The sequence below is a fragment of the Pleurodeles waltl genome, chromosome 2_1 (assembly GCF_031143425.1).
Source record: "Pleurodeles waltl isolate 20211129_DDA chromosome 2_1, aPleWal1.hap1.20221129, whole genome shotgun sequence".
Lineage (NCBI taxonomy): Eukaryota > Metazoa > Chordata > Amphibia > Caudata > Salamandridae > Pleurodeles > Pleurodeles waltl.
This window is the reverse complement of record NC_090438.1, coordinates 322281996-322304567: the sequence shown is the minus strand read 5'-3', so window position 1 is coordinate 322304567 and position 22572 is coordinate 322281996.

Below are 22572 nucleotides of genomic sequence, written 5' to 3'. Positions count from 1 at the left end.
CCCAGCTTGTCGTAGTTTGGACTCTTGCTCTGAGCAAGACTGCTGGTCTCAGGATGACAGTACTTTCGTTTGTAGGTGACTAAGTTCCTTCCTACAACTAGTTGTAACTGTTGTCCAAACCTTACCGGCTTACTAGCAGTACCTTACCCGAAACATAATAGTAACAGGTGATTTGTAGCAGTCGCTTACGCATGGACTCAAAGTAAGATCTCTCAGGGTTATCGTGGTTAAACGGAAATTACCCTTTTCTCACAGATTTATTATGTCTCATACAAAAAAAGGCAATAACACAGATGCATTGAAGTTATAATAGTTTTTATTCAACATAACTGCAATTTGCGATAAATTGCATGAACTGCAATGATTAGGATAATGAATATACCAAGCAACTGTATTGTGAAGAGGAGAGTCATTGTTATAAAGACCCCCACCATTATGCAATATATGAAAGAAATATATGTATATGTATAAAATGGAATAAGCCCTAATAACCTAAGGAGAGTAGGTCTAACCTCCTACCTAAAAAGGAGAGCTGGGTTCGTTAAACCTAATCTGCCAAAGCCGTGTCCATGAGAGGAGCCCCCAACCCTCGTTACCTTGGAATGAGGTCTCTATCTCAGACTCCGCAGGGACACGAAGACTGGGTCAGCGTCAAGATGACTGCAGCATCGGTATCAGCGATGGTGGCGATGCCCTCTGTTCGGAATCCCTCTGATTATCTGTCTAAAAGTGTGTTGTATTTATACAGATTTACAAGGTCCCCTGACATAAGTGTTATTCATAACAATAGATAACAGGCATGCTTGGGACGGCAATTAATATCAACAATCCCTCGAAAGTATAGAGAGGGAAAATCCCTAAGTGTAAATGCCTACTGTATGTATGTCTTTCGTGCTTGATCTTGACGCCTTGGCTCAGTGACACTGATAATAGAACCCATAACAAGTGGCCTAACTATAAACAAGGCAGCCATTTTAAAGGAAATAAATAATTAAATGGACTAAGACAGAGCAAGCTAAGTAGGTTAAAAGTCACTGGGTGACGGGGGCACGAGTTTACAAGCCTACGGCTAAGCTAACTCCTGTTATCCCGTTAAAATAAACTAGGATTCACTACAAGCTGGGAGACTGGAAGGCCTTAGCATCCAGAGCTGGTCACAGACAAAAGTCATGCAGAACTTCTTTTCCTCTCACAGCTCGAATGGGGCTTGACAGTTGACAATTTCAGTGGCCTCAAGCTCCCCTTCTTATAGTCCATTTCCATACACCAAATGTGATATGGGGTCTGAGTCTTTGAAGTTCATATTGGGGGGTCTGCTTCCTTTCGAAATGCCCTGTCATCTGTTTCCCTATCCTTTATCCAGAAAGCAGCGTGTCATAGCAGGAACAACTCCAAAATCTGATACCTCCACTACACAGGCCCTGGAAGTGACTAGAGGTTCACACCTGGATGCCAGTCACATTGGCATGTGCAACAAAAAGTTACACATGAGTCTCAGGCCTACTCTTTATGATTCTTTTATCAGACCCATCTTGTTCCTGAGATGTGCCCAGGCCCCTTTCCAGGGACCTCTGTCCGAATCAAAGAGCACATTTTGAAATACAGTAAAGAGGCTGCCTCTTCCTTCCTCTAGTGTGTCCTACCCAGCACACAGGAATGTAGCAATCCACAAATCTGTCTGGGAGGATTCCTCTACCTTATAATGCTCCTCCAGTCAGCCCTGGAGATCCCAAAATGGGACCCAGAACCTTCCATGTGTTGTACCATTCATAAGCACACATACACTCAACCACATGCATATAACACAAATGCACTGCAGAGCACTACATCTTGTATGTATTATACCATTTGCAGACATACATGCATCTAGCACAAGGACATAAGTGGTAAGTACAAACTCTAGCTTTCTCTCACTAAACATCTACCCACTCACCTAATTCTGCAGAAATAATAACATATTTGCACAAGTATTCGACCTATTTTCTTCCTCAGCTCATTCCCAAAGTAATCACTATTTACCATTTTGTCATTCTGTCACAATATTCTCCTTCACACAACTCATGTTACAAAACTTTTCAAACAGGTGTAACAACTCATTCTGACAACTCACACCCTTCCCTTTGTAGCGGTAGGATCAAGTTACTCATCCCGCTCAATGGTGCACCCACTCATCATAATCAGATAGCACATACTGGTGCTCATGAGTAACTATAATTCCATATAAAAAATAGCCAATAGTACAAGGTAGACCAGATGTACCAATGTCACTGGAACTAAACTGTTCCTGCTCAGGGTATTAGTCTACCATAACAAGCTGTTCTTTTTTTAGCTTCATTTATACCAGTGAACTAAGGCACATGAGTCTAATAATATGTGAAATCAAAGTTAAGAAATTAAAATGTGGTGCCAAAGTAACATAAATCCATCTTATAAACAAAGTGACACCAATAAAAGAGTGATTAGGTTGGAGCTTGAAAAGTGCAAAGACCATTTTTTCTAGAAAGAACCCACATATGTGTTCCTATCTACCTTGGCGTGGAAATAGACTGATGTATTATGCATACCTTATTGCCTGCGACTTATGAAAAAAATGTTCAACTGTGACCCACCATACCTCTGGTACAAGACAGATTTTGCAAGTAGAAGACACACCATTACCTGTTGTTATCCAGAGATGTAGTCTCTAGCAAAAATACATTCACAGATACTATGTAAGAACTGAGGAACAGTACAGCATATGTACTATGTACCTTGCTAATAAACCTGACACTACAAAAGTAGTTGAGAGGGGTCAGCTACAGGTATTGAGCAACTATTGATGTTTTGGCCTCGCAGCTATATATGATCTAGTTTGAGTGTAGTGATTTATTGATATAAGGTAAATTTCCTACTGAAACTAAATCATTGACATGTTACAATTTGTGAATGCACTCTGTGTATATTGTGCTCTGAGTGTGCCTACATATACACTAACCTCAGCACAGTCTTGCTACAGCGTGGTAGGATGGACCCTGGGACAGGAGAAATACTCCTAGACTCCACCGCTGAGGCCTAGTTGGCCAGGTCTGCCCTGTAGACCCCTAATGCCTTTTAAAAATGGGTAACACAACAAGCTGTCATGTGTATGAGATTTTCACAATTGACACACACAAGTTTAATAAAAAAATTAATATGCGGTTTCTTTGATAAGTCAAATCTACTCATAATACTACTTCAACAACAACATACTCCATGTCACAGCAAGAAGGAAATGCTGAGAAAAGTAATCTTTTTTTCAATTAATGTGCCTACAATATCAACTTCACATCTCATAGGTATCTAGCAGTAGTTGGCCACATGCATCATCACAACATCAACACCTAGGTCAGCAGATCTATAGAGAAAAATGGATTTGACCACTGTGCAAGCAAATCTCTCTTCTAGAAACAACATCATAAAATTAAACTGACAATAGACTTATCAAAGTACTATCAAGATGAATCTCATAACGATTACCTATAAAGTCTGTTTGATTTACTCTCAAATGGTTGTTCAAAGTTGTTGGAAATTTTGCAAGATATCAGTGGTATTACTTACACTTTGAATAAACATGTAACAACATGTAATTAAAATAATATACCCAAGTATTGGACTTTTTTCCATATGCAGGGTCATCCCCAGTATTTTTGCCTCCTACCTCCTATTTTCTCTGACCTGTCGCTGTTGACTCTTTCACTGCTGACCAGTGCTAAAGTGCAGGTGCTCTCCGAACTAAAGTTGATATGATTGGCTTATACCTCATTGGCATATTTAATTTACTTGTAAGTCCCTTGTACAGTGGTATCTCTATACCCCGGGCCTGTAAATTAAATACTACTAGTGGACTTGCAGTGTTGCTTGCGCCACCCACTGGAGTAGACTCTCAAACCTGTCTCAGGCCTGCTAGCGCAGGCCCTGTGTGTGCAGTTTTCTGCCAGAGGGACCTGGCCTCTAAATTTACTTGCCAGCCCCAGAACTCCCCTTTTACTGCATGTAAGTCACCCCTAAGGTACTCCCTAGCTAGCCCTATGGGCAGGGTGCCATGTATGTATAGGGCAGGACATATGCCAGATTGCGTAGCCTGTCCTGGTAGTGGCAAAAAGCCTAACTTGGTGTCTCACTGCTGTGAGTGCTGCCTTCTCATAGGATTGCATTAGAAATACCCTGCCTTATGTGTAAGGGGTATTGTCTGATTTATGAGGGGTAGCGTAGCCGTGTTTGGTATGGTTGTGAAGGTGATAATAAATGTTGCTTACTGGTGTAGGTGTATGTTATTACTATTACAGAAATGCCACTTCTAGAAAGTGCGCATTTCTCTGTGCTTATGACTCTGGTGTTTTTGCAGCTTGACTCCAATCCACGTCTGGGCAGAATGACAGCTGGGGCTTTGTGCATACTTTTCAGAAAGCCTGTACACAGGGAAGGTGTCACAGAGGTGCATCTGTATACTGAATAGTCTTCCTGGGCTGAGAGAAGGGTGAGGCGGGGCACACCTACATTTGTAAAGTCTGTGCCCTGGCCTCACACAATAGGGTCGTTTACCCCCCACTGATGTTTGGAGCCTGTGCTGGAGGAGATAGGGGGCGCTCCCAGAACCAGTTGGAACTGGTTGGAACCTCCTCTCCCCACCATTGTAAAACACTGCAAGGACTGAGTATAGGTACAGGGGAATTTTCCCCACAATTAGGAGACTCTTGAAATCATCTTGGAACTGGACGCAAAGGACTGGAAGGACTCACCAGGGACCGCCAAAGACTGCTGCTGTTGTGCTGACCTGTGACCTGCTTGGTCACTGTAAGGGACTTGCCACCTGCTCACATCCTCTGTGCTGGCCTGTTGCTGGGCCCCTCCCCTTGTGAGCCTTTTTCCTAAGACTCTTGTCCCCCTAGGGGCAGGGTGCTGTGCCCCTGACCCCTGCCACGATCTGCAGACACGAGGAGTGCTTCCCCCAATATCTGCGAGTGGTGCTTTGGGGAAGTGCTGCTGCAGTAATATTGTTGACAACTTGGAGAGCGCTCTTTCAGATTTTGGCATGAGAAATGCACCGCAGCGACCCGGGCTTCATTTGAGGTCCAATCGCTTTTGAAAAAGTGCGTTGTGGTGCTGGGAATCACAGCCGCAGCCCGGGGAGGCTGTTTCATCCAAGTACGAGTGAATCGTGCTTCTCGGTGCCCTCAGGGCATGAAGAAAACCTTCCTTACGGGGACTGGAGTAAACGTGCTCCTATTAGTGCCCCCAGGGCGAGGACCGCTCCGTAGAGCACCCCTGGGGCACCGGAAGGCCCTGCTTTGGACCGGAACATCATCTTAGGCAGGGAGGAGAGGAGGATGCCTCTCCTTCACCTGCCAAGCCCCGGAGGGCTCGTTGTTGACCTGTGGGCAGGGCGGCAGCTTCACTGGAGGCTCACCCACACCGCAGACCCTTTGCTGGACCTTCGTGGGCCAGTGCCAGTATTGTGGTCCCCCACTGCCTACTTGGAGGGCCGGTGCAGCCCTGAGGGGGACCCCAAACAATTGCGGGTCCCAGGAGGAGCCCGTCACCAAATTGAGGGGGTGCGTGGCACCCTCCTCCCCCTATGCTACTTCGAAGGACTTTGTCCCCCCCTAAGAAGGGCCAGTTGAGGCCTGGGGGGCCACAGTAATTGTGGGCCCCTGGAGAGGCCCGTCAATAGCACAAAGGACCTCAAAGTAGGAGAGGCTCCCCATTTCGCCAGAAGAGCGCTGGAGGCCCCCATTTTTTCATGTTCCAGGCACTGGAGGTGCCTTTATCATTAAACTAGGTACTCCCTAAAGGAACCATATATATATTCTAAGTTCTTCCTACAGACTTTGTGGATACATATATTGCCTACCTGCTTTATGATGTTTTACATATGTATGCAAATATTCCTATTATGGGCATACCATACTAATATGTTTCTATGACTTGCCATATGGTTTATATTGTTCCTACTATGGGCATCTATGATATTCTTTTGACAAGTGCTTTGGTGTCATAACGTGTTTCCTGACTACTGCTTATGTTGCAGAATATTGAGTAACCTGTGTGTTATATGTGACTACTGCTAGTTTTCAGAGTAACTAATGTGTAACATTCTGACAACTGCTAAGGTAGCAGGGTACTACTGATATGTGATGTTTGGTCTAAGAATTGCGTTGTGTACAATACAGTATATTTTCATATAATCTGGTATTGTGTTTCCTTTGTGTGGGGATAGTGTGTCATGTGTGCTTTGTGTGTTGTGCAAACGCTTTACACATTGCTTCTGGGATGGGCCTGACTTCTGGTGCCAAGCTACCAAGGGTGTGAGCAGGGGCTATCTTGGACGTGTAATTCCCTTGCCCTGAAAATTTGGTAATTTTTCCTGTTTTCAGTTCTCACGCTTGGGTATTTGGATTGTCACACTTGTGTTTATTGTACATTTTCAAAATGGGGCTAACCTTTGATTTAGAGGACCTGTTGTTTTACACGCAGGAGGAATTAGAGGGGTTCTGTAGAGAGAGAGGGCTACCCGTAGAAGGGGACCTCAGGAGATCTCTGAATTTCTTTGAAAGGCTTGTGACATATACCCGGGGGGGAGTGTGCTTAGGGGGTACCCAGAGGAGCCTGAGTGTAGTGAGGGTTCCCAATGAGAGGGCTCCCAGACCTCATCCCTAGAGAGTGGTGGAGAGACTGATCAGGAGGGTGAGAATGACCGGGCGGGGACACCAGTTGACAGGGAAGGCCCCAGTGATGGGAAGTCCCTTGCTGGGTCCAGTGTAAGAAGCAAGGCTACCTCCCATTCCTTGCCGCTTGATGAGCTAAGAGATAGGCGGGAAGAGAGGGACCTGAAGTTCCAGTTAGCGCACCTAGCTGTTGAGGAGAGAAGGGCTGAGGTAGAGAAGGGCTTAGTACAGGAGAGGAGGTCAGAGGCAGAGAGCGCCTTTGCCAGAGAAAGACTTGCTCTAGAGCGCAGTCTGAAGGTTCTGGACTCACCAGTGCTGCAGGTGGAGTACAGTGGTGGCAGCAATGTAGAGTGCTGTAGCAAAGATGTTTCTCACATACCCATAGATCTGGTACCTAGGTTCCAAGAGGGGGGTGACATACGTCAGTGGTTGAAGGAATATGAGAGGGCTCTGGTAGAGCGCAGGATCCCTGAGAAGAATTGGGGGACTGGCCTAGGGAGCTTTATTCCTGAGGAGGGGAGGGATGCCCTACTGACTCTAGAATAGAGTGAAAAGGAGGGGTTCTCCCCTGTGAAGAACGCACTGATTGTGAAGTATGGTTTTTCCCCTGAGGAATACAGTAAAAGGTTTAGGGGCTTTAAGAAGCTGTCCTACCAGTTTTGGGAGGAGTTTGTGGAGGATTGCTACATTGCACTAGATGGATGGGTGAAGGGTAGCACAGTAAACAATTTTGATGGGCTGTTTAATCTGATTGTCAGAGAGCACCTGCTTCGTTGTTGTTTTTCAGGGTTAGGCCAACACTTGTCAGCGTGTGAGCTCTCTGACCCCAGGGAGCTTGCAAAGGAGGCCGACTTCTAGTTGCGTACTAGAGGGTCCAGTGTGGCATTAGGGTGTGTTCCTAATGAGAGTGGTCTAGGTTTTTTCCCAACCAGGTGTGGTGGGAAAAGCTTGCATCCCAGGTAGGTCCCAGTGTAATGAGAGCGGTTTGTGATCCCATGTCCTGTCTCTGAGGGGAAGGAGTGGGGGTGCGCTGTGTCCTAGGATGTCTGAGACCTGGTCTCATAGATTGGTAGGTTCCATGAGTGGACGCCAGAATGGGAGCCTAGACTGCACCGTAGGGCCAGCTACTCAGAGGGATCCCACTTTGCCAGTAGAACTTGGGCGGGTGGCTTGTGATAGCGTTCCACCGGTTCTGTTGTCTGGTAGTCTTACTCCAGAGTGGAGGAGGTGGAAATCCAGGCATAGGGTTGAGAGGGGGCTGTGGGCCTCAGTGGAGAACCTGGAGTGTCAGGGGTTGGCTCTGCGAAGAGAGCCCCCCAGGAATGACCTTGGTGAGACTATTTCTGGGCTGGGGGGAATCCAGGCTCTGTCAGATGGGCAGAGATCAGGAGACCTGCACCAGCCAGACTCTTGTGTGGCCCTTGGGAAAGGTGTTTCCCTTGTGGGGGTGTTGGTGTGCCACTCATGAAGTCCTGGTGTGCCAGGCAATGGTAGAACTGCAGGGTGGTGACTCTGGGTTGGATGATCAGGTTCAGGGGGTAAACTCTGACCTGATGGGGAGTAGGTGTGCTCCTGAGGAAGACCTGGTGTGCCAGCAGTGGTTCAACCGCAGGGTGGTGACTCTGGGTTGGATGGTCAGATTCAGGGGGTAAGCTCTGATCTGGCAGGGGGTAGGTGTGCTCCCAAGAAAGTCCTGGTTCACTGGGCAATGGTCCAGTCTAAGGGTGTCATCCCTGGACTGGATGGACAGGTTCAGGGGGTAAACTCTGACCTGGTTGGGGGGGCAGTTAGTGTGCTCACCCCCCGTGTAAAACTTCTGGTTGCTTCTCCTGAGGTGGGGAGACGCAGAACTCTGGAAGTGGGTGTTGAGACGGGGCCACTCACCTGAAAAGCAGCATGTCTGCAGGGGCGTTGGTATGCCCCCATCCTCCTGGAACACCTCTCCGCACTCCTGGTGGACACAGAAACCCCGACAGGTGCCTGAAAAGGAAAGGGGGAGTGGAAGAGAAAGAGACAAAATGCTGCCACGTCTTGCCGGTCCAGCCAGGCACCCTGTATTTTCAGGGGGGCAGGTCGTTGTTGACAGAGTGATAGTAGAGTTAGTGCCCTCAACTTCCTTAAAACTGAATCTCTCTTTCTGATATGGGCATGGGAGCGGTAGAAGAACACCGGGATGCTCCAGCACTTTTCTTGGATAATAATATCTGTTGCCACAATTACTAACACTGCATTATCAAAAACCCAAACTGAATACCATAACAATAAGTACTGCAACCCTAGGGCTGGCTTCACAGAGATTCAGTGTTGCACACTACAATAAGAACTGTGGTTGCACTTATCATGCAAAAGAAAGACAAACAAGGGCATTCATTATATCATGTGTAACTTTCCTGCATGCATAGGGTTAAACTAAAAGGAGCAAAAACAATCCAAGAAATACAAATGTCCACTCTGGGTTTCAACTGTTAGGTTGGCACAGTCTGGTTTGGTTTCACTGTGTGTGTGAAAAAACCCTTCAAAAGCAAATTCCTCAAACCTTAAACACAGGCATGAATGACACAATTTAAATCCAAGAGTTATGCTATTAGAGAAAGAAAAGTCACGTGAATGCTTTCTTAAAATTGCACTGTCACTTTTTGTAGTACTTGAACTCAAGCAGATTTCCTGAAGCACATTTAGGCAAGTAACTATGATAATAATGTAGAATGTTCAGAAATGCATTTGTCTCTTCAAGATAAGCACTCTGCCAAAATACGAGTTCTGAAATACACCAGCTGTTCTTGGAAAGCCGGGTGCTCACAAACAAACTCCCTGGAGAATACTAGTCACTTAGCTGCAGTCTTTTCCGGAGTGCTGGAGGAATGCCTGGTGTCAGCTGGTACAGGGATGAAGAAAAGAATTGCCTCAAAAGTCCTGAATATGAGGATGACAGCAGGGGGTGGACTTCCAAATCAGATGCTGAGATCAGGAAGCAAAACAAAGCCAAGCAGGGAGGCATGCTTCACTCTGCCATTCATAGCCAATCAGAAAAGCTGTTGCGTTTCCAAATGTGGATGAGTCATCACACCCAATTACAAGCACATGTCTACATCACACCTAATTAGAAGCACATGTCTACACCTGCTCACATTAGCAAACAAGCACTGATAAAACAAGCATTGATAAAAACCAATTGTGTAACACAGCACATTATGTTTACTTAGAAACATGAAGGGTTAACCAAGAACAGAGATCTGATTTAACCCTAATCCTTCTGGATGCTGACAGATAGCGCAGGAGGCACCTTGGGGCTTCCTGACAGTGGGGTTCAGGGACGGGGAAGTCCGCCCGGACCCTGGTTCAATGCAAGGGCATCGTCCCTAGGTTGGGTGGTCAGTTGCCAGGTAGTGATCCTGGGCTGGCGAGAGAGTTGTGCAGGACTGCTGTACCTAGCACTGTGGCAGTTGTGGATTCTGGTGATACCCCTCCTAGGAGAGGAGGGTGGGATCCTAGAAGGAGGGGTAGAGGGAGGAGAGCCTTTCCTCTAGTCCCTGTGGAACCTATGGGTGCGGACCCTAGGTTGGTGGATCAGTGGCAGGGTAGAGTCCCTGAACTGATTGGAAGTGGAGTGGAGACAGATTGCTTTGCACCTGGGGCTACTGCCCCCCACTCATTATGATTTCAGGGACCAGAGGCTCCTAAGGTGGCCTTGGGCCTGGTTTTGGCCATTGGCAGCTAGGGTGGCCCCTTCGGTTAGTCTAGGTTGCCTGGGAAGCATTGACAGAGAGATCCAACTGGAGTCAGGAAGCTGTAGAACTGGAACATGCCACTGCTGTTGTGGACCTGGGTCCTTGTTCTATCGCCCCAATAAGGGAAGTACACCAAGGTATTGATTGTTCTCCCCGGACTTTAGGCTGGTAGGGGGTCGTGTTGGACTTTTTTCCTTATGCAGGGTCATCCCCAGTCTATTTCCCTCCTGCCTCCTATTTTTTCTGACCTGTCGCTGTTGGCTCTAGGACTGTGAGCACTTTATCACTGCTGACCAGTGCTAAAGTGCAGGTGCTCTCCCATCTAAAGTTGGTATGATTGGCTTATACCTCATTGGCATATTTAATTTACTTGTAAGTCCCTTGTGCAGTTGTATCTCTATACCCAGCACCTGTAAATTAAATACTACTAGTGGGCCTGCAGCGTTGCTTGCGCCACCCACTGAAGTAGACTTTCAAACCTGTCTCAGTCCTGCTAGCGCAGGGCCTGTGTGTGCAGTTTTCTGCCACAGGGACCTGGCATCTAAATTTACTTGCGGCGCAGAACTCCCCTTTTACTACATGTAAGTCACCCCTAATTTATGCCCTAGCTAGCCCTATGGGCAGGATGCCATGTATGTAGAAGGGAGAACATGTGCCAGGTTGTGTGGCCTATCCTGGTAGTGACAAAAAGCTTAAGTGCTGCCTTCTCATAGGATTGCATTAGAAATGCCATGCCTTATGTGTAAGGGGTTTTGTCTGATTTATGAGGGGTAGCATAGGCGTGTTTGGTATGGTTGTGATGGTGATGATAAATGCTGCTTACTGGTGTAGGTGTATTTTTTATTACTATCACAGAAATGCCACTTCTAGAAAGTGCGCATTTCTTTGTGCTTCTGAGTCTGGTGTTTTGCAGCTTGACTCCAATCCACATCTGGGAAGAATGAAAGTTGGAGCTTTGTGCATACTGAACAGTCTTCCTGGGCTGAGAGAAGGGAGAGGCAGGGCTCACCTACATTTGTAAAGGCTGTGCCCTGGCCTCACACAATAGGGTCATTTACCCCCCATGGATGTTTGGAGCCTGTGCTGGAGGAGAGGGGGACACTCCCAGAACCAGTTGTAACTGGTTGGAACCTCCTCTCCCCACCATTTTAAAACACTGCAAGGACTGAGTATAAGTACAGGGGAATTTTCCCCACAATTAGGAGACTCTTGGAATCATCTTGGAACTGGACGCAAAGGACTGAAAGGACTCACCAGGGACTGCCAATGACTGCTGCTGTTGTGCTGACCTGTGACCTGCTTGGTCACCGTAAGGGACTTGCCACCTGCTAACATCCTCTGTGCTGGCCTGTTGCTGGGCCCCTCCCCTTGTGGGCCTTTTTCCTTAGACTCATGTCCCCCCAAGGACAGGGTGCTATGGCCCCTGACCCCTGCCACAATCTGTAGACACAAGGAGTGCTTCCCCCGATATCTGCGAGTGGCGCTGTGGGGAAATGCTGCTGCAGTAATATTGTTGGCGCCTTGGAGAGCACTCTTGCAGATTGTGGCATGGGAAATGCACCGCCGTGACCCGGGCTTCATTTGAGGTTGAATTGCTTTTGAAAAATCGTGTCGTGGTGCTGGGAATCACCGCCGCAGCCCGGGGAGGCTGTATCATCCAAGCGCGAGTGGAGCGCGCTTCTCGGTGCCCCCAGAGCACGATGAAAGCCTTTCTTACGGGGACTGGAGCAAGCGTTCTCCTATTGGTGTCCCCGGGGTGAGGATTGCCGCGTAGAGCACCCCCGGGGCACCGGAAGGCCCTGCTTTGGGCCAGAACATCATCAGAGGCAGGGAGGAGAGGAGGATGCCTCTCCTTCATCCTGCCAAGCCCCGGAGGGCTCGTTGTTGACCTGCCAGTGGGGCGGCAGCCTCACCAGAGGCTCGCCCACGCCACAGACCCTTTGCTGGCCCTTTGTGGGGCAGTATTGTGGTCCCCCGCTGCCAACTCTGAGGGCTGGTGCAGGCCAGGGGGGACCCCAAGCAATCACAGGCCCAAGGAGGGTCCTGTCACCAAACGGAGGGGGTGCGTGGCACCCCTTTCCCCCTATGCTACTTTGGAGGACTTTGGCCCCCCCTACCTTAGAAGGGCCAGTTGAGGCCGGGGGGGCCCCAGTAATTGCAGGCCCCTGAGGGGCCCATCAATAGCACAAAGGAGGTGCGTGCCGCCCTCCTCAACCTCAAAGTAGTAGAGGCCCCCCGTTTGGTGCAGAAGAGCGCCGGGCCCCCATTTTTCATCTTCCAGGCATTGGAGGTGCCTTCATCATTATACCAGGTACTCCCTAAAGGAACCAGATATATATTCTAAGTTCTTTCTACAGACTTTGTGGATACATATATTGCCTACCTGCTTTATGATGTTTTATATATGGATGCAAATGTTCCTATTATAGGCATACCATACTAATATGTTTCTATGACCTGCCATATGGTTTATAATGTTCCTACTATGGGCATCTATGATATTCTTATGACAAGTGCTTTGGTGTAATATGTTTCCTGACTACTGCTTAAGTTGCAGAATATTGAGTAAACTGTGTGTTATATGTGACTACTGCTGGTTTGCAGAGTAACTAATGTGCAACGTTCTGACAACTGCTAAGGTAGCAGGGTACTACTGATATGTGATGTTTGGTCTAAGAATTGCGTTCTGTACAATACAGTATATTTTCATATAATCTGGTGTTGTGTTTCTTTTGTGGTGGGGATAGTGTGTCACGTGTGCTGTGTGTGTTGTGCAAACGCTGTACACATTGCCTCTGGAATGAGCCTGACTGCTGATGCCAAGCTACCAAGGGGGTGAGCAGGGGTTATCTTGGACGTGTAACTCCCTTGCCCTGAGTAGAGTGGTGGGTTCTTCCTGGCTGAGGTACATGCCCAGCCAACCAGAAACCCCATTTCTTACACCAAGCATCATATGAAACTGAATGTATGTCTTTCTACAAAGAATAGATGGGTATTGAAAAGGAAGACATTCAATCACAAGACTGCACTTTGCATCAATAGGACCCTCAAAATAAGTTAGGTATGTTATTTAAAATTAAAATCAACCACCTCAATCCCATCAGTAGGGCATTGAAAATTAGTGGTGAGATGTCTGACCTTGCAAACCTCAATAAAGGGAAAAGGTTCAATACTATATAATTGCAAATCATACAGCAACAACTAACAGCTTGAAAGATTTTGAATTATGTTTTTATTTCATATTTTGTTTCAATGTGACACACCAAGATCACAGTGAACAGTGCTGTCCACACTGCCCTGGATACAAGGTCCCAAGCACTCAGTAGGAGCAGCACTCCTGCTAAGAAGGAAGCATTGGTCCTTAGGACAGGCTGTTCATCCAGCCTGGTTGAGGACAACACCAAAACACTTACCAGTACTAATCATACTTTTCTCATCTAACACTGAAGTTACATTAATTTCTGAAGAAGGGACAGTGTCTGAGTGTTTCAAATTACTGATTTGATTATATATAAATGCAATACTGTATAAAGATAAAGGGGCTGATCACGAGTTTGGCGGCCCATGGACCACCATGTTGGCGGTGGCGGTCTGACAGCCAACAGGATGGCGGAGAAGGCCTCCAAAATATGACATTGGCAGTGATGCAAGCAGAATACCGCCAAACCACAGCCAAGTGCGGTCAGACATCCGCAGTCAATTGAAGCCACCAACAGTCTGGCCGAGACCATGTTTCTGCCGGAATCATTACGAGGTCGTACACTGCCAACATTCCGCTAAGTCAGACCACCAAGGAACATCAGGTGGAAACAAACAGTATAAAAGGAGACACTCACCTCCAGAAAGCCATACTCATCCGGAGCTGCCATGGAACCACAACTAGACATCATCCTGCTGCTCCTGCCTGCCGAAAGACAACAGAATTATCGCTGATGAGGACGACAACAACCGTAAGTACACACACTCACCTGTTACATTTGTAGATTGTAAAATTTTGTACAGTTACAAAACATACCATAGGGAAGGGGTTTCGAGGGCTACATTCGCACGTAACAGTACAGTGACACACATACTCAGGTACATCAACAAAGACACCCACACATACACAGCAGACAGAGTGCAGCCAGCACAAACACACACACACACATACATACATACACACCACATATCAATAAGTTACACATGGCATCACAGCACAGGAGGACAGGCCCAGACTCATAGATCATACGAACTCATAACAACAACACTACAACTGCACAAATATAAACACGTCACACACTCACAACCAACACTGGGCAGGGACTCAACACACATACAACACAATGTACAACCATCTGTGATGGAACACACACAATTACACCATCATACAACCTAGCAATCGACACACACATCACACAAACAAAGCACATCTAAACTACTATGCCATGTGCAATACACGTAGACTCAAACAGTCTAAACACACAAAGCCACACAGCACTACAACAAACAAATCAACACAAACACAACACTATACCATGACAACATCATTTCAGGTATACACATACCCATTACACAAAACACACCCTATCCCTGGAGGACAAAAGCACTGCACACAACCTCACAGACTGCTTAAACACAGGAAGTATCAAGCAGCACACACAAATACTGGCACACAAGCAATGTATCCATGAACAACTCACACCTAGGAAAGGAAATGCAGGAGAAAGATGTAACCAAATAGCGGGTTGGTTTTAATTGTAATAATTTTTAGATATGAATAAGATTGTCCAAGGCCATGGGCCAGACCATATGGCTCTATATTCATACTAAATGCACTAAAAGGTGCCCTTAATTGACTCCTGACTGCCATGTAACCTCCACAGGAAGGGGCATCAAGGGGTCAGGTAGGCCCCTCAGGGATTTTTGGAGAGTGGTGGGGAAGGGGGGTTTGGGTTTGGCCTTGGGAGGGGGGTAGCCTTTGGTGTGGGAGGGGGTTGGACATTTTTGGTAGGGGTGGACTTCTTTTGTCAGGGGGAGGGGGCAGGGGCATGGGTACTGGCAGTGGGGGTAGGGAAGGCTTCAGAAGGGATGACCTTGGGGAAGGAAACAAAACTTTTAGAGATGTCATGGGGGAAGAGTAGGGAAAAGGTCAAACTCAGAAAGGAAATATATTTTTGACACACGGGGACGGTCATCAGAAGGGAGTTTGGGTATGGAGGGAGAGGGAGTGGTTGTCTTAGGTTTAGGTGTTGATGACTTTGGTGCGTGTTTGTGGGAGGTAAACTTGTGGGTGGTGGGTGTCTGTTGGGTAGGTAAGTGAGAACATTTATGTTTCTTGGGCTGAGGGGGGTGGAGGTGCTGGGGATGCTGTGGTGGGTGAGTGGTTAGCTGTCTGTTGGAGTGGTGACTAACGGTAAGGTGGATGTGTTGCATGTAGGCCTGTCAGTGGGTCTGGTGTTTGCGGGTGTAGTGACTGGGGTGGATGTCTGAGGGTCTCCTGGTTTACTGTCTGTGGGTAGGGTACGTGTAGTGGCTGGATCAGTGAATGTTGGGGTGGTGTCCGCAGATGTGTCAGGTGTTTTGTCTCTGACGCTGGGTGTGGTGGGGGTGCCAAGGTAGGTTGTGACTGTTACAGTATCTGCAGATGGATGTTGTTTGTGTGCATGCCAGTGGTGTGTCTTGTGGTGCTTATGTTTGTGTCACCTGTAGGACAAGGCATGATTTCTCCCAGAGACAGTACACAGCAGCTCAGGCCATCAAGGTCTTGCTGGCAGCAGTGTCAGGAGTCAAGTGAGAGATCAAGTATGAGATGGCGGTCATGTCTGCCATGTAAGAGACCGTCACCGCCAGCAGAAATCGCCATTGGCACAAGAACACCAAAGGCAGCAATATGTTCCAATGGCAATATCCGTCACGGAAGTATCTGCCTACCACCATGACGACTTCTGCCGCCCGACGTAGGTCATTTCCTAATGTCTTAGACAGTAGGTCAGGTAGCTGCCATTTTAATGTCCTTAGGTGGTCAGAAAAGTCGACTCAAAGATGTGTAATAAGGTCGGAAGCATATCCACTGCATAGTTTTCAGTGCTAGCTTCCAGCAACCATGTATGAATTTGCATTATTAACAGACATGTAATATGGATGAGATAGGTGTAATGTATCAACAGTGGCATAGTTTGCACCTTAATAGCATTTGGAGATATCGCATTTGTGCCTTTTAAATGTGAAATACAGTAATAATGTCAATGCCACAAAGACTTTTAGTGACATGTCTATCCATGTCCAATCCATATTCGAGGAAAGGTGATGACATTGTAGCAATAAACCATTATTTCCCTAGGTATGTGCTATGTACCATATTTGAACTATTTCATATGACATGTCCAAGCATTCTGTGTAACACACAGTTACCCTGGAATGAGAACGTTCAGACAACCTCCAACGTACCATCCAGTAGCAGACCTGCATACCATGGAGGGTTGACATGTCATCAAGATCTACCACCTGGATAGGCAGACAATAATGGGTCTCTGTAGTTAGTTGGAGCCAGATTTTATGCCTGCCTTTCATCATCCCAATAGCACACCACCGATTGTAAAAGCCATGTCAGTGCTGCACTTCCTAGCCAGAGGCACCTTTCAAAATACTGTGGCCGTAACTGCAGGGGTGTCCCTGCCTCTGCTCAGTTTGATGTTGAAGGATGTCCTCTCAGCACTGTCGAAACACTTGTACAGCTACATCAGATTTCCACAACGTGAAGATTTCGCCCATGTGAAGGCTGACTTTTATACTTTAGCACATATCCCACACGTGGTGAGAGCCATTGATGGTACCCATGTAGCCTTGATTCCCCCAAATGGCAATGAACAGGTGTATCGGAACAGGAAGAACTTTCACTCCATAAATGTCTAAGTAGTCTGTTTGGCAGTCCTCTACATTTCCCATGTATGTGCAAGGTACCCCGGTTCAGTCCAGGATGCCTTCATCATGCGGAACAGGTTGCTAGTTGCTTAACAGCACATAGCTCAGATGTGCATGCAAAATACTACATGGATGTTGCACCATTTTGAGGATTTTCTTTGTTTATGTTTGTCACAATGCATCAGAGTTCCCATTGTATTTAAGACATGTCTATATAGGTTTTTACTACCATTATCTGATTATATATATTTTGTATCATATTTTTACTTTGCAGATTTCTTCACAAAGTCATCCTCGTGTTCAAATCTGAATTGTGTCACACGCAGGTGGGAATTGCAGGTCTGACATGTGAAGTGAACATGGATAGAACCAGGTACTTACTGTATGGCATTATGGTGGTCATTCTGACCCTGGCGGTCTTTGACCGCCAGGGCGGAGGACCGCGGGAGCACCGCCGACAGGCCGGCGGTGCTCCAATGGGGATTCCGACCGCGGCGGTAAAGCCGCGGTCGGACCGGCACCACTGGCGGGCTCCCGCCAGTGTACCGCCGCCCCATTGAATCCTCCACGGCGGCGCAGCTTGCTGCACCGCCGCGGGGATTCCGACCCCCCCTACCGCCATCCAGATCCCGGCGGTCGGACCGCCAGGATCCGGATGGCGGTAGGGGGGGTCGCGGGGCCCCTGGGGGCCCCTGCAGTGCCCATGCCACTGGCATGGGCATTGCAGGGGCCCCCGTAAGAGGGCCCCTACATGTATTTCACTGTCTGCTGCGCAGACAGTGAAATACGCGACGGGTGCAACTGCTCCCGTCGCACAGCTTCCACTCCGCCGGCTCAATTCCGAGCCGGCTTCATCGTGGAAGCCTCTTTCCCGCTGGCCTTCCGGGCGGTCTGAAGGCGACCGCCCGCCAGCCCAGCGGGAAAGTCAGAATTACCGCCGCGGTCTTTCGACCGCGGAACGGTAATCTGACGGCGGGACTTTGGCGGGCGGCCTCCGCCGCCCGCCAAGGTCAGAATGAGGGCCTATATTGGTGGTGTGTGAGTTACATGCCCAGACTGTCAGGACAGTGGGGTGTAGTTTTCTGTTCCACACAAAAGCCTGTTTGCCATGTATTCAGGGTCCAATGATGTCATGTGTGTTATCTTGTGTCTCTGACACATGTCATCCTGTGCAATCCATAACCTCAACCTTCTCATTAGTTCGTCAATGGTACTATTTTATTTGTATGTAATTGTCACGGTGTTTTCTCATTGCAGGCCACTGTGCATGTGTGTCAAGATTGACATAGGTAAGTAGCATGCCTACAGATACCTGCCCATGGTAAGTGGAAGGTTCCATGACTGGTGATATATGTACTGACCTCTGTTTGTATCATGGGTTATGGTCAATTGAGAGGTATGGCATGGGTATGTGATAAGGCTTTAACTGATGATACATTGAAACAATATGTTTGCCTATTTGGATAGACAAAGACGGACAGGCCCCTAACTTCAGTAGTCTGTGGGGTGCTAGTTATTCACACCTATGCTGAAGCACTAAGTTGTGAATCTGTACTTCACTGTGTGATCATTGGCATGTTGTCAAACTATGCGTGGGAAAGTAAAATAAATGGGAAGAGAAGTTTGCCTATTTGTATCATTGTACACAAATTGAACCCTGACCCAACAGTACGTGTGAGATGGGACTTAACAGATTTGGTATATTTGTGATTATCATGTATAAGCAACAGATTTGTTTACTTATAAGTGCACAGGAAAATAAAAGTGCAAACAGTGAAGGGTTTAGTCATGGTAGATGTAACAGAGGCAGGTGTGTCTGAGGCATGTCTTCCTCTGGCACAGCTTCCATTCCACTGACTCCCACAGATGTAGAAGGGGCTGATGTTAAACGGCTGACGGAAGAGGTCAGCTGTTGTGGACCTAACCTACCCAGGGTGGTATTAATGTCTCTCAGCACCACTGTTAGTGAGTCGATGTAGGCATTTTGGGCCTCCCACGTTTGGATCACTTCTTGGTGGTAGTCCCTCTGCAGCTGCTTAATCTCCCCCATCATGGCAAGTACCTGGCCCATCACACCTTTGGTCTATTGCTAAGCTCCCGAGACTTGGGAGATGGTGTCCTGGACAGTTGTGTCTCTAGGAGCCTCCGTCCACTGGCTCACACCATCCCTCCCATGCACCCAACCCCCACATGCCTGTGCACTTGGCACAGTTTGCCAACTTCCACTTGCACCAGGTCCTTCATTGGCTGGGTTTCCTAGTGGTGACTTTAGTACCTGTACTGGGGGTACATGATGGCTGTAACTGTCCTTGGAACACAGATTTGGGTGTGAATGGTTGCCTGGGATGTAGAAGCAACAGGGCTCAGAGGAATCAATGTAGGCAGGGTGAGGCTGACAGTTGTGGACTGACCAGGTGTCCCATATGGGCCAGAGTCATCCTAATTGTCCCCATATCCAGGGGTGTTCTCCTCACTGAGGGTTTTATCCAGGGGGAAGTGGATGTCTCAGGTATCCTCACAATGGCTAGGTGACCTGTTGAAGAAGTACAACAGACAGTTACAGATTGTATTGCAACACGTGGTATCAAAGTTTGATAGGTAGACATGCTATGAGCCATGTGCAGGAAGGCTTTGCTTGATCCCCTGATATGACATTAACACCTGCTTTCAATTCAGGGGAACAGCTTTATGGGATACAGACAATTCCTATATCATACATCTTGATACACAATGTCAGAGTATCTTGGCAGTTGGATGTCTGTTGGTAGACTTATATTTTGTCTGCCGTGCAGCTTTAAATTGTTTATGAAATCTTACAGTTAGCAGAAGTTCAGTATTGAGTCAACAGACAGCTGTACAATGTACAGTGGAAACTGGCATGCCCAGCATATTGGGAGTAGCCATTCTACCAGGCCATGTGTATAAGGTTACTCCAAGTACAGCACAATGTATATATGTGTATTCCCCCCAGGTGAGTAGGAGTTATAAGGGCCAGTTTAGCAGAGGATGCAGCAGTAGCTGTGTGTTGGTGGTATTGTACGGGCAGGTGCCCATGGCATTCCTGTCATTGCCCTAGAATGTACAACTGTGGAGCATTCAGGTGGGTTTAGTTGATTCTTTAATTAGCTTGCAAGGATATTTTCATTATAGTACACTGTTACAGTTTTCTTCATCATAGAACAGTGCCTGCTGGGAGTTGCAGTGCTGTTGGTCCCCATAGTAAACACACCATACACAGATACTATGCTTCCAGGTGAGTTTAATTGACATGTGGAACATCTAACTGGGATATTTGGACAGTTCGAGACAGGGGTGATAAATGGGTTGGCTGTTAAGGTGACAAAAGATGATCAGTGAGTATGCAAGACAAAACGTTTGGGTGACGTTGTTGTTGTGCCTCACATGACTTCACTCCCCCAGGTATTCTTGCTAAGCCCTCAGAATGCAGGATGTCCGGGAACTTCTCCTCCCATGATGTGAAAGTTGGGGGAGGAGGTGGGAAGCCAGAGCCAGTTCTGAGGACTACCAGCTGGTGCCTGGCAGCCATGGAATGCACCTTCCCCCCTGAGGTTGTTCCACCTCTTCCTGATGTCCTCCCTTGTGGGTGGATAGCTGCCTACAGATTTCACCCTGTTGACTATTCTTTGCCACATCTCCATTTTCCTGGTGAAAGAAGTTTGCTGGACTTGGGCTCCAAATAGGTGTGGCTCTACTCTGATGATTTCGTCCACCATGATCCTCAACTCATCATCTGTGAAACTGGGATGTTTTTGTGGGGACATGGTAGTGGTGGACAAAGTGAAAAGGTAAAGAAAATGGGTGATGAGGTGTGGGTGCTGTAATGTGAGTGGGTGACGGCTGGTGTCTAATGTGTAGGGGACTAATTTGTGTGTTGGGTGTGTTGTGCAGATGTGGGGAATGAGTGTTATGTGAAGTGTGGAAGGATGCCTGTTCTATGGTACAGTGTGTCCATGTTTCTGGCTCTGTCTTCTGTGTGTGACGTTGTTGATGCAAACGATTGTGGTGCATGAATGGGTGTGTTTTATAGTACTGTTTGCAGTTGTGTCAGGTATGTGGTTGTATGTCAGGTGTGTGCTATTCAAACTTTTCAATGTGGTGTAGTGTATTACTTTGGTGACCGTCACTGTTTACCATTGGTTTTCCACCATGGAAGAAACGCTGTTGTTATTTGTGGGTTGTAATAGGTTCGAAGGATTTTTGGCAGGCTGGAAGTTCTGGTGGTGGAACGGGTTCTTTCCCGCCCTCCTGAGTCCCTGCGTTGTCTGAATTTTGGCTGGGTTTTAGGGGTCCAGCCTGTGTAACTCATAATATGGTGGTCTGTATGACAAGCAACATGGTAGTCTTTTTGAGGCAGCCCCCACAGCGGTCTTGCCATAAAACCGCCAAACTTGTAATGAGGCCCAAAGTCTGTAAGAATCATTTTGCAACTAAAATATTTTGTCATAACCCATACATACTTCAAATCAAAGTTACAAATATTGTCATTCATGTTGCATAGACAATCTGCATTAAATTACCCCAAATAATTACAGTAAAAATGTCATCAGATTTATTTGTTGGTAAACAACAAGTTTTAATTAAAATGTGGTAGACATCCAAAAGCCCAACAAGGAAGAAAGACACATCAACAATGTCTACAGATATTTGTTGAAATACCACGCAGAGAAGACACTAAATTAGGAAGTACAGATCGGAATATAAAAAGTTGCAAGAGGCATGTTGAAAACTGAAACGTGGTAGTCCCAATGCAAGCTCTATACAGAATCTACCTACTGCAATTATATAAAATCACTGATGCATATCAGCGATAACTGGCCCTCTAAATACTGTAGGAGCCCAAACATATTCTAGAACACATTCGGCTGTCCTCATGTTTTCCACAGATATTATGCTCAAACATAGGCATACGATACACTGAATTTTCACAGATAGAGTACAGTTGTTAACATCAAGCGCAAGGTTTAGCATTTGAAATACATACATATCGTCCGTTTGATGGAACTCATGTACATTGGAATCACTCCATGACTAAGAGGAATTTTACCACTAAGTAAATCGCAATCATTCCAGCAATGGTCAGGCAACAGACACTGCAGACCTCAACAAAACCAATTTCTGTTTAAGAATACAAAGTATCCACCACTGACTTGAAAGTGCGCCCATAGATGACATGACCTCGGGAGGATTAAGAAGATAAAATCATGAGTATTAGTCTAATTGTGAAAAAGTCTGCTGTTGGT